A 14,269-nucleotide genomic window follows, 5' to 3' on the forward strand; every position below is an offset into this window, starting at 1 on the left:
ACTGAAGTTTATCAGCTGTAGGAGTTCCCTGGTAGAATTTTTGGAGTCACTTATGTATACTATCATATCATCTGCAAATAGTGAAAGTTTGACTTCTTCCTTTCCAATTTGTATCCCCTTGATGTCCTTTTGTTGTCTTATTGCTCTAGCTAGAACTTCAAGTACTATGTTGAGTAAGTATGGGGAGAGTGTACAGCCTTGTCTTGTTCCTAATTTTAGTGGAATCACTTTGAATTTCTCTCCATTTAATTTGATGTTGGCTGTCAGCTTGCTGTAAATCGTTTTTATTATGTTTAGTTATGTTCATTTTATTCCTGATCTCTCTAGAACCTTTGTCATGAATGGGTGTTGGATTTTGTCAAAGACTTTTTCAGCATCTGATGAGATGATCATGTGGTTTTATTTAAGATTGTTTATAGGTGTATTACTTGACAGATTTTCATATGTTGCTGTGGGATGGTCTGTATGTTAAATTGCTCTAATTGGTCAATAAATAAAACACTGATTGTCCCGTGGCTAGGTAGGAAGTATAGGCGGGACTAACCGAGAGGAGAAAAGAAAGAACAGGAAGGCGGAAGGAGACACTGCCAGCCACCACCATGACAAGCAGCATGTGAAGATGCCGGTAAGCCACAAGCCATGTGGCAAGGTATAGATTTATAGAAATGGATTAATTTAAGCTATAAGAACAGTTAGCAAGAAGCCTGCCACAGCCATACAGTTTGTAAGCAATATAACTCTCTGTGCTTACTTGGTTGGGTCTGAGCGGCTGTGGGACTGGCGGGTGACAGAGATTTGTCCTGACTGTGGCAAGGCAGGAAAACTCTAGCTACAATATGTTGAACCATCCTTGCATCCCTGGGATGAATCCTACTTGATAGTGGTGGATAATTTTTTGATGTGTCCCTGGATTCAGTTAGCCAGTATTTTATTGAGTATTTTTGCATCAATGTTCATGAGGGAGATTAGTCTGTAATTCTCTTTCTTTGTTGCATTTTGTGTGGTTTGTGTATCAGGGTAACTGTAGCCTCATAAAAGAATTTGATAATGTTCCTTCTGTTTCTATTGTGTGGAACAATCTGAAGAGCATTGGTTTTAGCTCTTCTTTGAAAATCTGGTAGAATTCTGTGCTGAAACCATCTGGCCCTGGGTTTTTTTTTTTTGGTTTTGGTTTTTTTGTTTGTTTGTTTGTTTTTGTTTGTTTGTTTGTTTGTTTTTTTGGTTGGGAGATTTTAATGACCATTTCTATTTCCTTAGGGGTTATTGGACTATTTAAATAGTTTATCTGGTCTTAATTTAACTTTGTTATGGGATCCAGAAAAACATTCAATTCTTTCAGATTTTCCAATTTTGTGGAGTACAGGTTTTTGAAGTATGATGTGATGATTCTCTGGATTTCCTCATTGTCCATTGTTATGTCTCCCTTTTCATTTCTGATTTTGTTAATCTGGATGCACTCTCTCTTTTTTTGGTTAAAATTGGTAAGGGCTTGTCTATCTTGTTACTTTTCTCAGAGAACCAACTCTTTCTTTCATTGATTCTTTGTATTGTTCTCTTTGTTTCCATTTTATTGATTTTAGCCCTCAATGTGTTAATTGCCTGGCATCTGTTTCTCCTGGGTGAGTCTGCTTCTTCTTGTTCTAGAGCTTTCAGGTGTGCTGTTGAGGTGCTAGTGTGATATTTCTCCAACTTCTTTATGTGGTCATTTAGTGCTGTGAATTTTCCTCTTAGCACTGCTTTCATAGTGTCCCATAAGTTTGGGTATGTTGTACATTTGTTTTCATTGACTTCTAGGAAATCTTTAATTTCTTTCTTTATTTCTTCCTTGATTCAATTGGGCATTATTCAGTTTCCATGAGATTATAGGCTTTCTGTAATCTTTGTTGTTGTTGAGTCCTAACTTTAAGCCATGGTGGTCTGATAAGAGACAGGAGGTTATTTTGATTTTTTTGTATCTGTTGAGATTTGCTTTGTGTCCAAGCTTTATAATAGAGCTTGAAGTCAAGGATCATGATGCCTCCAGAGGTTGTTTTATTTTACAGGATTCTTTTGACTAGCCTGGGTTTTTTGTTTTTCCATATGAAGTTTAGTATTGTTCTTTCCAGGTCTGTGAAGAATTGTATTGGGATTTTGATGGGGATTGCATTGAATCTGTTGATTGCTTTTGGTAAGATTGCCATTTTTACTATGTTAATCCTGGCTATCCATTAGCATGGAGATCTTTCCATTTTCTGACATCTTTTTCAATTTCTTTTTTTCAGGGACTTAAAGTTCTTGTCATACAGGTCCTTCGCTTGCTTAGAGTTACCCCAAGGTATTTTATATCATTTGTGGCTATTATAAAGGATGATGTATCTCTGATTTCCTTCTCAGCCTGTTTGTCAATTGTATATAGGAGAGCTACTGATTTTTTTTAGTTAATCTTGTATCCTGCTACATTGCTGAAGGTGTTTATAAGCTGTATGAGTTCCTTGGTCAAAATTTGGGGGTCACATGTATACTATCATGTCATCTGCAAATAGCGAATGCTTGACTTCTTCCTTTCCAATTTGTATCCCCTTGATTTCCTTATGTTGTCTTATTGCTCTGGCTAGAACTTCAAGTACTATATTGAATAAGTATGGGGAGAGCAGACTGCCTTGACTTGTTTCGGATTTTGGTGGAATTGCTTTGAGTTTCTCTCCATTTAATTTGATGTTGGCTGTTGGCTTGCTGTAAATTGCCTTTATTATGTTTAGGTATGTTTCCTGTATTCCTGATCTCTCCAAGACCTTTATCATGAAGGGGTGTTTGATTTTGTCAAATGCCTTTTCAGCATCCAGTAAGATGATCATGTGGTTTTTTTCTTTCAGTTTGTTTATATGGTGTATTACATTGGCAGACTTTCGGATGTTGAACCACCCTTGTATCCCTGGGATGAGGCCTAATTGATCATGGTGGATAATTGTTTTGATGTGTTCTTGGAGTCTGTTTGCCAGTATTTTATTGAGTATTTTTGCATCAATGTTCATGAAGGAGATTGGTCTGTAGTTCTCTTTTTTTTGTTGCATTTTGTTTGGCTTGGGAATCAGGGTAATTTTAGCCTCATAGAAGGAGTTTGGTAATGTTTCTTCTGTTTCTATTGTGTGGAACAATTTAAAGAGTACTGGTATTAACTCTTCTTTGAAGATCTGGTAGAATTCTGTGCTGAAATCATCTGGTCCTGGGCTTTTTTTGGTTGGGAGACTTTTAATGACTGATTCTATTTCCTTAGGGGTTATTTGACTATTTAAGTAGTTTATCTGTTCTTGATTTAACTTAGGTATGTGGTACCTATCCAGAAAATTATCCATTTCTTTTAGATTTTCCAGTTTTGTGGAGTAGAGGTTTTTGAAGTATGACCTGATGATTTTCTAGATTTCCTCAGTGTTAGAGAAGTACACACAACACCACCGCCAAAAGATAACAGGAATTAACAATTAACAATTAATATCCCTTAATATCAATGAAGTTAATCTACCAATAAAAAGACACAGGCTAACAGAATAGATATGAAGGCAGGACCCGTTTTTCTGCTGCATACAAGAAACACACCTCAAATTCAAAGATAGACACTACCTAAGAATAAAAGGCTAGGAAAAGTCTTTCCACTCAAATAGTCTTAAGAAGCAAGCTGGTGTAGCCATCCTAATATCCAGCAAAATAGACTTCAAACTAAAATCAATCAAAAGAGATCAAGAAGGGCATTACATACTAGTCACAGGAAAGATCCACCAAGATAAAGTTTCAATTCTGAACATTTATGCCCCAAACACGAGGGCACCCACATATGTAAAAGAAACATTACTAAAGCTTAAATCACATATAAAACCCCACACATTAATAGTGGAAGACTTCAACACTCCACTCTCACCAATGGACAGGCCTGCCAAATCAAAAATTAACAGAGAAGTAAAGGACTTAACTGATGTTTTGACTCAGATGGACTTAATTGATATCTACAAACCATTCCATCCTAACAAAAAAGAATATACCTTCTTCTCAGCACCCCATGGAACCGTCTCTAAAATCTATCACATACTTGGCCACAAAGTAAATCTCAACAGATACAAAACAATTGGAATAACTCTTGTGTTCTATCAGACCACCATGGTTTAAAGTTAAATTTCAACAACAACAAAAACTTTTCTTAAGGGATAAATATTATCTCAAAATTTATAAAGTTACTATAAATTTAAACTTTTGTCATGATATTAATGGTCATATAGAGTACTAATTCTAGAAAAAGTCTTCATCTAGCCTCCTGTACATGATTTTAGTTTTGAGTCTCTATCAGGTAACTAGAAATTAAACTTTGTACTCTGTATGCACATAAGAAATTATAGTCCTTTAACTTCTTTTGGATCTGCTGCATATGACTTTTAAAGTGTTTAAGTTTTCTGCAGTGAACCATGACCATGCCTAACAGTGACTTTTGAAGTCTCCAAAAGGATAATGATGATTCCACCTGGACTATGGTAATGCCACTAAGCTGACAAACATCATCTAAAGATCATCTTTGGACTACAAACTGCTCAGGACAATTTCCAGATAGCTAGCTGAGATGGTCCAGCCTCAGAAACTACTCTATCCAGAACTTGACATAGCTCTGCACTTTCCCATTACACAGAGACTGGACTACAAGTTATACAGCTAGCTTTCCCAGGACTTGACAATTATCTCAATTTTTCTCATGGCACTCTAAAGCAGCAGGTACCCTGAAGTCCTTGCCCCCAGACAGCAGGAAGTAATTTTAAGAACATGACACTCATATTCCCAAGAGGTGGGGTGGGTGGGTTTTGATCATTCAGAGGCTTATGGATATTTGTCATCATTTGGGGTGATTAGTTTCAAGTTGTTATTGTTAATAGTCAGGAAAAAGGCTGAGCAAAGGAGATTAGATTCAAGAATCTTGTTCTGAAAAGGAAAAGGAGGGGATATAGAAATGATAGGATTAAAAAAGGGAGATTGTTGAATCTACCCTTAAACCCAAAAAGAACTACTAATTTTAAATATCTTACATTGGCTTTGATTTTTGTCTATTGATACAAATTTGAGGTTATTTTTTGTTATGCTGTATAGCTAGAGTTTTTCTGCCTGGCCCATAGTCAGGACAAATCTCTGTTACCCGCCAGTCCCACAGCTGCTCAGACCCAACCAAGTAAACACAGAGACTTATATTGCTTACAAACTGTATGGCCGTGGCAGGCTTCTTGCTAACTGTTCTTATAGCTTAAAATAATCCACTTCTATAAATCTATATTTTGCCATGTGGCTCGTGGCTTACCGGCATCTTCACATGCTGCTTATCATGGCGGTGACTGGCAGTGTCTTCCTCCGCCTTCCTGTTTTCTCTGTTCTTCTCTCTGTTAGTCCCGCCTATAATTCCTGCCTGGCCACTGGCCAATCAGTGTTCTATTTATTGACCAATAAGAGCAATTTAACATACAGACCATCCCACAGCAATGCTGTATATACATTATAGAATGATAGGATAAAAAGGTGGATTATTGAACCTACTTTTAAACCAAAACAGCAACTACTAGTCTTCAATATTTTAAATGAGTATGGATTTTTGTTAATTGATACAAATTTGAGGTTATTTTTGTTATATTGTGTATATATATATATATATATATATACATATATATATATATATTTCTACTCTTGTTCAAGATATTTTTGTATATAGATACAAATTTAAGGTTATTTTTGTTAGAAAATAATGTATATACATTTCTATTCTTATTCAAGGAATTGTACCTATACAGCTCATTTAACAATGTAATGTAAATTTCTAATCCTTGAAAGTTATTATTACAAATTATTTAGAATAATAATAAATGCAGGTTATTAGTTGTCACTTATTATAATCAAACTTGTAGTCATGTTAGGTATATTTTCAAGGTCAAATAGAGCTACATTTTAGAATATAGCATTAAAGTTTTTTTATGACATAAGGTTTTTTTAATGACAATGAGACATGTCTGCTCCTGGCAGCACCAACCTACGTCAGAGAAGATGATGGGCATCAAAGAAATTCCATATGGAGTTTACTTTCTTTGTGGTAAAAATTAGCCACTGGGCAAGAAAGTACCCTTGCCTAGACTGCTGTCAATATCCTGTCCAAATCAGACAATCAGGGCATGAAAGGAAGTGACCGCTGAACTTTGCCAAGACAAGGTGGTACAGTCCTTCAAGAATCCTGCTTTTCAGAAAAATCTGTCAGAAGTTCTAGGCATGTAGGCCAAAGATGTATGCCCCGATATTACAGAGGAACATTGGGTAACTGTCCAGGCAGCCAGTTATTTCTGTCATTTCTTAATTTTGGAAGTTTTTTGCTCTGTACTTCCTGTTTACTCGGGTAATATTATATCCTTCTCAGGTCTTTGATAGAGGTGAGAACTAGATAGTTATAGTTTTCCTTGTTATCAAATTCAGAAAAGAAACTCACAAAAGAGGTGTAAAATGTATTAGGTTAAGAGATGTAAAAAGATAGTTTTGGATTGGTAATACAAATTAGGATAGAAAGTGAATTAGGTAAACACTTTGGACTCACCAAGATAGGATAGATAATAGAGTATTTTCTCTAAATTTTTCAAATTCTAATGGACTAGACATTGCTAATATAATTATTGCCTATATATATTTGAATATAGTTATTGTACTTTTTGTATATAGTTTTTCTATGTTAGTTAAAACCTTTGCTTTTATTTAGACAAAGAAAGGGAAAATGTTCTGTGATATTTTGTTTGTGTTCTGATAAATAAAGCTTGCTTGGAGTCAAAGGGTAGAACTAGCCACTAGTTAACCATAGAGGTTTGGAGGACGGTAGAGAGAGGGACAGGAAGTGATAAGGCAGGGCAGAGACAGGATCTTGGCCCTTTTGGACTGGAGGAACAGAAGAGGAAGGAAGGAACTGAGGCTGTCCTCCTACTTCATTGATCTTTCAGGTTTTACCCCAATATTTGACTCCTGGTTTTTATTGATAAGATTAGCTAGATTTATGCCTCAGGTGACTGTCCATGCAGCCAAATGTCTTTGTGTGGGAGACCAGCTCTCACATTTATTTACTCCAGGGACTCTTGAGGAGTGAGGGATAAGAGGCTTAGATAGAAATACAGAGGGGAGAGAAGCAGATAGAAACACAGGATAGCCTCAGGTGGGCATGGATCCTTATCCACAGGCCCAGAATTTTATTCAAAAGGGCTTTTTATAACAATGTCAAGAGGAGGGGCAAAAGACCTCCCCTTTGCTAGATACAGCCAAGTATACACCATTCCAAACACCTGGTACTCAGGCCCATGGTCCAATCATCCTCTTTTTTTTTCCAAATTTTTTGCCAAATTCTTTTTTTTTTTTTCATTTTTTTCTATTATTAGCTTGATACAGTACAAATTCTTATCCTAATAGTGAAATGTTTCACTGAGGCTTGCCCAGTGATTGAGTAATATCAAAACAGTCATCCTAGGGTCCCCCCCTGCTATGTAGCCTTCCTGGTTCTGTGGGTTGCAATCTGATTGTTCTTTGCTTTATATCTAGTATCCACTTAAGAGTGAGTACATACCATGTTTGTCCTTCATGGGTTTGGGTTACCTCACTCAGGATGATATTTTCTGATTCCATCCATTTGCCTGCAGATTTCATGATGTCATTGTTTTTCTCTGCTGAGTAGTACTCCATTGTGTATATGTACCACATTTTCTTAATCCATTCTTCAGTTGAAGGACATCTAGGTTGTTTCCAGGTTCTGGCTATTAGGAATAGTGCTGCTATGAACATAGTTGAGCATGTATCTTTGTGGTATGATTGAGCATTCCTTGGGTATATGCCCAAGAGTGGTATGGCTGGGTCTTAAGGTAGAGTGATTCCCAATTTTCTGAGAAACCACCATACTGATTTCCACAGTGGTTGTAAAAGTTTGCATTCCCACCAAAAGTGGAGAAGTGTTCCCTTTGCTCTGCATCCTCTCCAACATAGACTGTCATTAGTTTTTTTTATCATAGCTATTCTGACAGGTGTAAGGTGGTATCTCAGTTGTTTTGATTTGCATTTCTCTTATGACTAAGGATGTTGAGCATTTCTTTAAATGTCTTTCAGCCATTTGAGATTCTTCTTTTGAGAATTCTCTGTTTAGTTCTTTAGTCCATTTTTAATTGGATTGTTCAGTATTTTGATGTCTAGTTTTTTGAGTTCTTTATATACTTTGGAGATAGTCCTCTTTCACTATTTGCAGATGATATGATAGTATACATAAGTGACCCCAAAAATTCTACTGGGGAACTCCTATAGCTGATAAACTCCTTCAGTAAAGTGGCAGGATACAAGATCAACTCAAAAAAATCAGTAGCCCTCCTATACACAAATGATAAAAGGGATGAGAAAGAAATCAGAGAAACATCACCCTTTACAATAGTCACAAATATTATAAAATACCTTGGGGTAACTCTAATTAAGCAAGTGAAGGACCTGTTTGATAAGAACTTTAAATCTCTAGAGAAAGGAATTGAAGAAGATATCAGAAATGGAAGGATCTCCCATGGTCATGGATAGGTAGGATTAGCTTAGTAAAAATAGCAATCTTACCAAAAGCAATCTGCAGATTCAATGCAATCCCCATCAAAATCCCAACATAATTCTTCACATACCTGGAAAGAACAATACTCAACTTCATATGGAAAAACAAAAGACCCAGGATAGATAAAAGAATCCTGTCTAATAAAGCAACCTCTGGAGGCATCACCATCCCTGACTTCAAGCTCTACTATAGAGCTATAGTAATAAAAACAGCTTGGTACTGGCATAAAAACCAACATGTGAACCAACAGAATCAAATTGAAGACCCTGACATTAATCCGCACACCTATGAACATATAATTTTTTGACAAAGAAGCCAAAATTGTACCATGGAAAAAAGAAAGCATCCTCAGCAAATGGTGCTGGCATAACTGGATGTCAACATGCAGAAGGCTGCAAATAGATCCACATCTCTCACCATGAACAAAACTCAAGTCCAAGTGGGTCAAAGACCTCAACATAAATCCAGTTACTCTGAATTTGATAAAAGAGAAAGTAGGAAGTACTCTTGAATGCATTGGCACAGGAGACCACTTCCTAAATACAACACCAGTAGCACAGACACTGAGAGAAACAATTAATAAATGGGACCTCTTGAAACTGAGAAGCTTTTATAGGGCAAAAGACAAGGTCAATAAGACAAAAAGACAGCCTACAGAATGGGAAAAGACCTTCCCCAACCCCACATCTGACAGAGGACTGATCCTCTTATTCAGTCCTGCTGGGTAAAGCCACTAGGAAAGCTCAGTGGCCTCCAACAGGCCCCCCTTAATCACATTTTAAAAGGGTTCCCCATTAAGAGCTCACAGCAATCTACATAGCTGTCACACCTCCCAGTGAAGGAGTAGAGGATGATAAAGATGGAATGTCCTTTTTGGAATTGGTCTAAGATGGCTACAGCAGTCTTAGTTGCATTAAGCTCCTTTTTTAAAATCAAACAGTCTTGATGCAACTGCATCAAATAAGTCAAACTCTTGATGCAACTGCGTCAAACATAATGACTCCTTTAGCTTCATCATTAACATTAACAGGTTAGCATAATTCTAACATAAATATTGCTATTCATAATTATAATTCTCTCAAACTTACATTGAAAGCAAACTCTTAATAGAACCATTAACACTTTAAAAACTTCAGCAAAACATCCAAAAGCAATTTCTTAATAGAACTATACAAACATTACATTAATCCACTCAAGTAACAAGAAATATTTTTAAATTATATAGACTGAGAAATATTAACTCTCCCTTTTCTTTATAATTTTTTAAACTAAATCTTGAGCCTAGTTAGAAAAACCTCAAACTTCTCCATTTAAATAGTTTCTTTCTTTCTTTTTCTTTTCTTTTCTTTTTTTTTTTTTTTTTTTTGGTTTTTCAAGACAGAATTTCTCCATGTAGTTTTGGTGTCTGTCCTGGATCTTGCTCTGTAGACCAGTCTGTGGTGATGTTTTATTTGTGCTGAAATGTGATATTTTATTTGTGTATTAATAAATAAAGTTTGCCTGGAGATCAGAGGTCATAGTCAGCCATAAACAGAAGTCAGGCCATTAATCTGATCACATGGCAGGCAAGAATTCTACCACTGAACTGCACAAGAAAACTTCAGCTACACCGTGCTGGCCTCGAACTCACAGAGATCCACCTGGCTCTGCCTCCCAAGTGCTGGGATTAAAGGTGTGCACCACTGCCACCTGGCAAACAGTACCACTTTTAACATAAAACCAGTTCATAAATCATCACAGTTAATAGAATCTATATGCATAAGTAAATTCTAAATTGTCCAATTGCAATGAAATCACTCCTGTCCATCTCATTTCTTAAGTTCAAAAGAATAAATTCTGGTACCAGTCTTCCAAATATGAAGAAACATTTTTTACAACCAAAATCTTTTTGCACTTAACAATTCTAGTTCAAAAAAGTGTTTCTGCAACTTTTCTTCTCAGGCACAGAGGCACTTTCAATTGCAACAGCATTTTATGGCAGTCTTTTTCTAGCAAACTTGCCTCAGGCTATTAGCTCCACAACAGCTGGTTGTTGCAAAGTCCTTTCTTATAGCCAGCAAACAGAAACTGCAAAGCTTTTGCTGCTAGCTCTGTTTAGGTTTTTACAGCTTTCACAATCCTAGTCTGTCTGTGCCTCTCATAACCTGGTCATTCCCAGGACCCCTGTGTCCTGAGGCTAGAGGGCTCTCAATCACCTCATGCCATACAGGCTTAAGGTTCTCTCCTACAGCAACCCTGGCTCTGGGAGGAAACCCAGTTGCTATGAACTGTGGCTTCCTTGGGTCCCATTACCTGCTTCACTGGTGGTCCCGTGCTCAGCACCCTGGGTCCCAGAAACCTCCATGTGCTGTCCTGCTTCTACAGCCAAATGTAGCCCCAGGGCAACTCCATGGTTCCAGCCACACCTTGCTGCTGAGAGCTTGGTCTGTATCAGTCTCAGAAGTTCCCACAGAGTCTGGCTGTTCAACCTGGAGCATAGCTTTCACCTCCACAGCTCACTGGGCTCCAGCTCTCCAGCTGCCTTCTCTGCTCTCAGTCTCTCCCATGGCACCTTTGCTGAGCCACCTGCTTGGCTCTCTGCCTCTCCCCTGGTGTCTCAGGCTTTGGCCACCAGAAAATGTTGCACCAGGAGACACACCTGCTCTGGCAGCTGGTGTCTGAAGTCTTTGCTGCACTCCAAGACACACTGCCTGCTGTTCACCTCTTTGATGGCATAGCTTCTCCATTCCTCACAGCAGCTTCCTTTTGGCAGAAAGCTTGCAGACCCTTGGGTGTCTGCCACCTGTGCTGCACTGATATTCCTCACATCTCAGCTGCAGATGCCTGGTTGTGACCATTGTGCTGGCTCTAGCATCCACTGTTGTTGGCAGCTACTGGAGCTTCTTTAGCCACTCAGACTGCCAAGTTTACAGTCTGCTATGGATGCTGCTTTCTGCATCCCAGGTTCCACTTGTACTGGGGGTGGGGGGGATACTCTACACTAAATTTCTATTATACCTAAGTCTTACTTAAGCCTACACATTATCCTTATGCCTAAAGCTTATTCTACTCTAATATATCTAAACCTACATTCCTCAAACTAAACTTATGACTTACTTTACTATATATATTTACACTTCTTATTTAAACTTACATTCTATAGGACTACTTTATAAACCTTAGCATTTAGAAGAGATCTCTGAACTGTTATAACTTTACATATTTTCATTTTTTACAAGCTTACTTAAGAGAAAACTAGAACTATGAGAAAGACTCTCTTAACAGAACTAACTTACACTAGAAAGAATCTCTTAGTAGAACTTAGCTAACATCTGTAAGAGATTTCTTAACACCTAGAAAATGTTTATTGGCTAAACTATTAACATGACCAGAAGTACACAAATCATTTCCAAAGTTCAGAGTTTATAGTAAAGTTCAGAGTTTATAGTCAGCTTTGATATCATTCTGAAAGTTCCCTTGACAGTTGGAAATAAGAGTCTAATTTGTCAATGGCTCTCCCTCAACCCTGGGATTTAGTGAGCTCTGTCACTATGGAATTGTAATGCTTGTTGCTAGGGGGCTGTAACACTCTCAACAATGCCACTCCCCCAAAGTCAGCTTTCCTGCCAAGCTCCCTCAGCTGTTCTGGAACCAGCAGAGATGTGCTCAGTGGCAGACAGTTTCTAACTAGGGACTGTTCATTTACCCAACTCACTGCTGCTCTCCTGTGCCACAACTCAGACAAATGTCTCTGCTACAGCAGAACTTTCCGTCTGCTCTACCGAAAAGCCTTGCCTCAGACTGAGGGTGAAATTGCCATATTGAACTGCTGTAAAACTCTTAATGAAAACTCCTGGTGCAGCTATTAGACATTGTCTCAACTCTCATTGATTTGCCACTACTCAGACAAAAGTGGTGTGGCTCTGAATTCCATTTCTTCTCAGCTTTTCATTGGAGCTGATATTCCTCTGTTCCACACTCACCACAAAACTCCTAGACAATTTTCCCCTTTTTTAATTTTTTTTTTTTTTTTTTTTTTTTTTTTTTTTGGTTTTTTGAAAAAGGTTTTTGTTGGTTAAGCAGGCAGCAGCCATGTTGGCAGAGGAGAGTGCTGATCAGAAGAATCACAAGCCATGGTTACCTTTCTAGAGCTTTATTGGAAGAGAGAAGGAGAGAGGGAGAGAGGGAGAGAGAAAGACCAGCGGGGGTGGGGGTACAGAAGGAGGGAGTGTGGAAAGGAGAAAAGGAAGGCACAGAGGGCGTGCCCGCTTTTTAGGCTGGGACGCCGTCGCAGGCTGTGACGTAATTAAGTACAGAATCCTTACATCCCAGACTTTCACTTATTATTTTAAAGCAGCAGGTAGATGGGAATAGGGGCGTCATTTCTCTCAAAAGCTGCTACCAGCTGACTGTTGGATGTTGGTTGGCTCTTGGAGGAATGGGGAAGGAGAGTCTTCCGAGGTAGACAGGCATTGTGGGATGCTGTCTGCCATCCGTTGCTCTGGAGACATGCATCCCTCTTGGTTGTGGCTGGGAACCTTCTGTCTGACAAGATGCTGGTGACATACAAAAAAGCTTAGAGAGAAAGGAATCATTATTATTATATGTTGGTAGATCCGGCCTGTCCAGATGGATTTTGAAACATGTTAAGCTTTATCAGAGACAGATTATTTTAAAGCACCTGTTTCCTTTACTAGTTCGGCATCCAGGAGACAGGTGATCAATTGTTAAAAGCATCTCACAATAATAGATGTTTACATTAAAGTCTTTTTTGTATGCCCAGACACTTTTGGGTCTGGGGGTGCAAATACCTTTTAGCTGTTACCATTTTTTACTTGATGATCACTGGACTCCAGCTCTGTGGTGGTCCTGTACCATTAGCTAAACAGTGAGTTAGAACAGGGAACTAAGAAAAGAAAAGCTTGTGGTGCATGAGAACTTATTTTTTGGAATTAGGGATAAGGCAAGGATCAGGGCCCTGTCTGTATGCACATGAGAAACACAGGCAGTAACTCTAAAGGTGCAATTAAATCTGGTGAGGTGGTAAGGCTGTCCTCTGTACCCGACAATAAAGGAGAGGTGACATCCCAAAACTCCCAGGACCAAGTCACTGGCTCTGGTGTCCAGAAGGAAAGAAACAGATCGCTTCCCTGCTGCATTCTGGGTTCCCTGTCATGTCTATAGCCAAGCCTAGGTCTTCTGGAGGTCTTAGCTTAATGTATCCATGTGTCTTGGTGCCTGGGGGCAGTCAGCTGACTGGTTGTCATTCTAGGTGGCACTTTTAACAAGGCTGTTGATGGCCTGGCAGGGCATTCACTAGCCCGTGGCCTTTTCCTCACTTAAAACAAGGACCCAACCACTTTGGGGAGTCAGTGAGTGCCAGTACTTGGCAATTTTGTTTTCCGGCTTTTATCTCTTCCCTGGCACACCTTAAATGCCACAGATGACTCTTTTGCCCATGGTGTCAGGAGCCTTGCTCTCCAGATGCATAAGTTTTAGTCAGGGAGGTCTGGGGAACAACAAACGGATTTTATTCCGTGTCCTGAATTTTTTTCCTGATGATTGGTGGCTTAAGGACAGCTTTTGGAATATCTGCCAGGAGGCAGACTATAAACCAATCCTTTTGGAAGACTTGTCTGAGGCTATAAGCTGATTTTTGGCTTAAGAGCCATCCTGACTACTGTAAACTTATTT

This window comes from Peromyscus leucopus, chromosome 4 (assembly GCF_004664715.2).
Source record: "Peromyscus leucopus breed LL Stock chromosome 4, UCI_PerLeu_2.1, whole genome shotgun sequence".
Classification (NCBI taxonomy): domain Eukaryota; kingdom Metazoa; phylum Chordata; class Mammalia; order Rodentia; family Cricetidae; genus Peromyscus; species Peromyscus leucopus.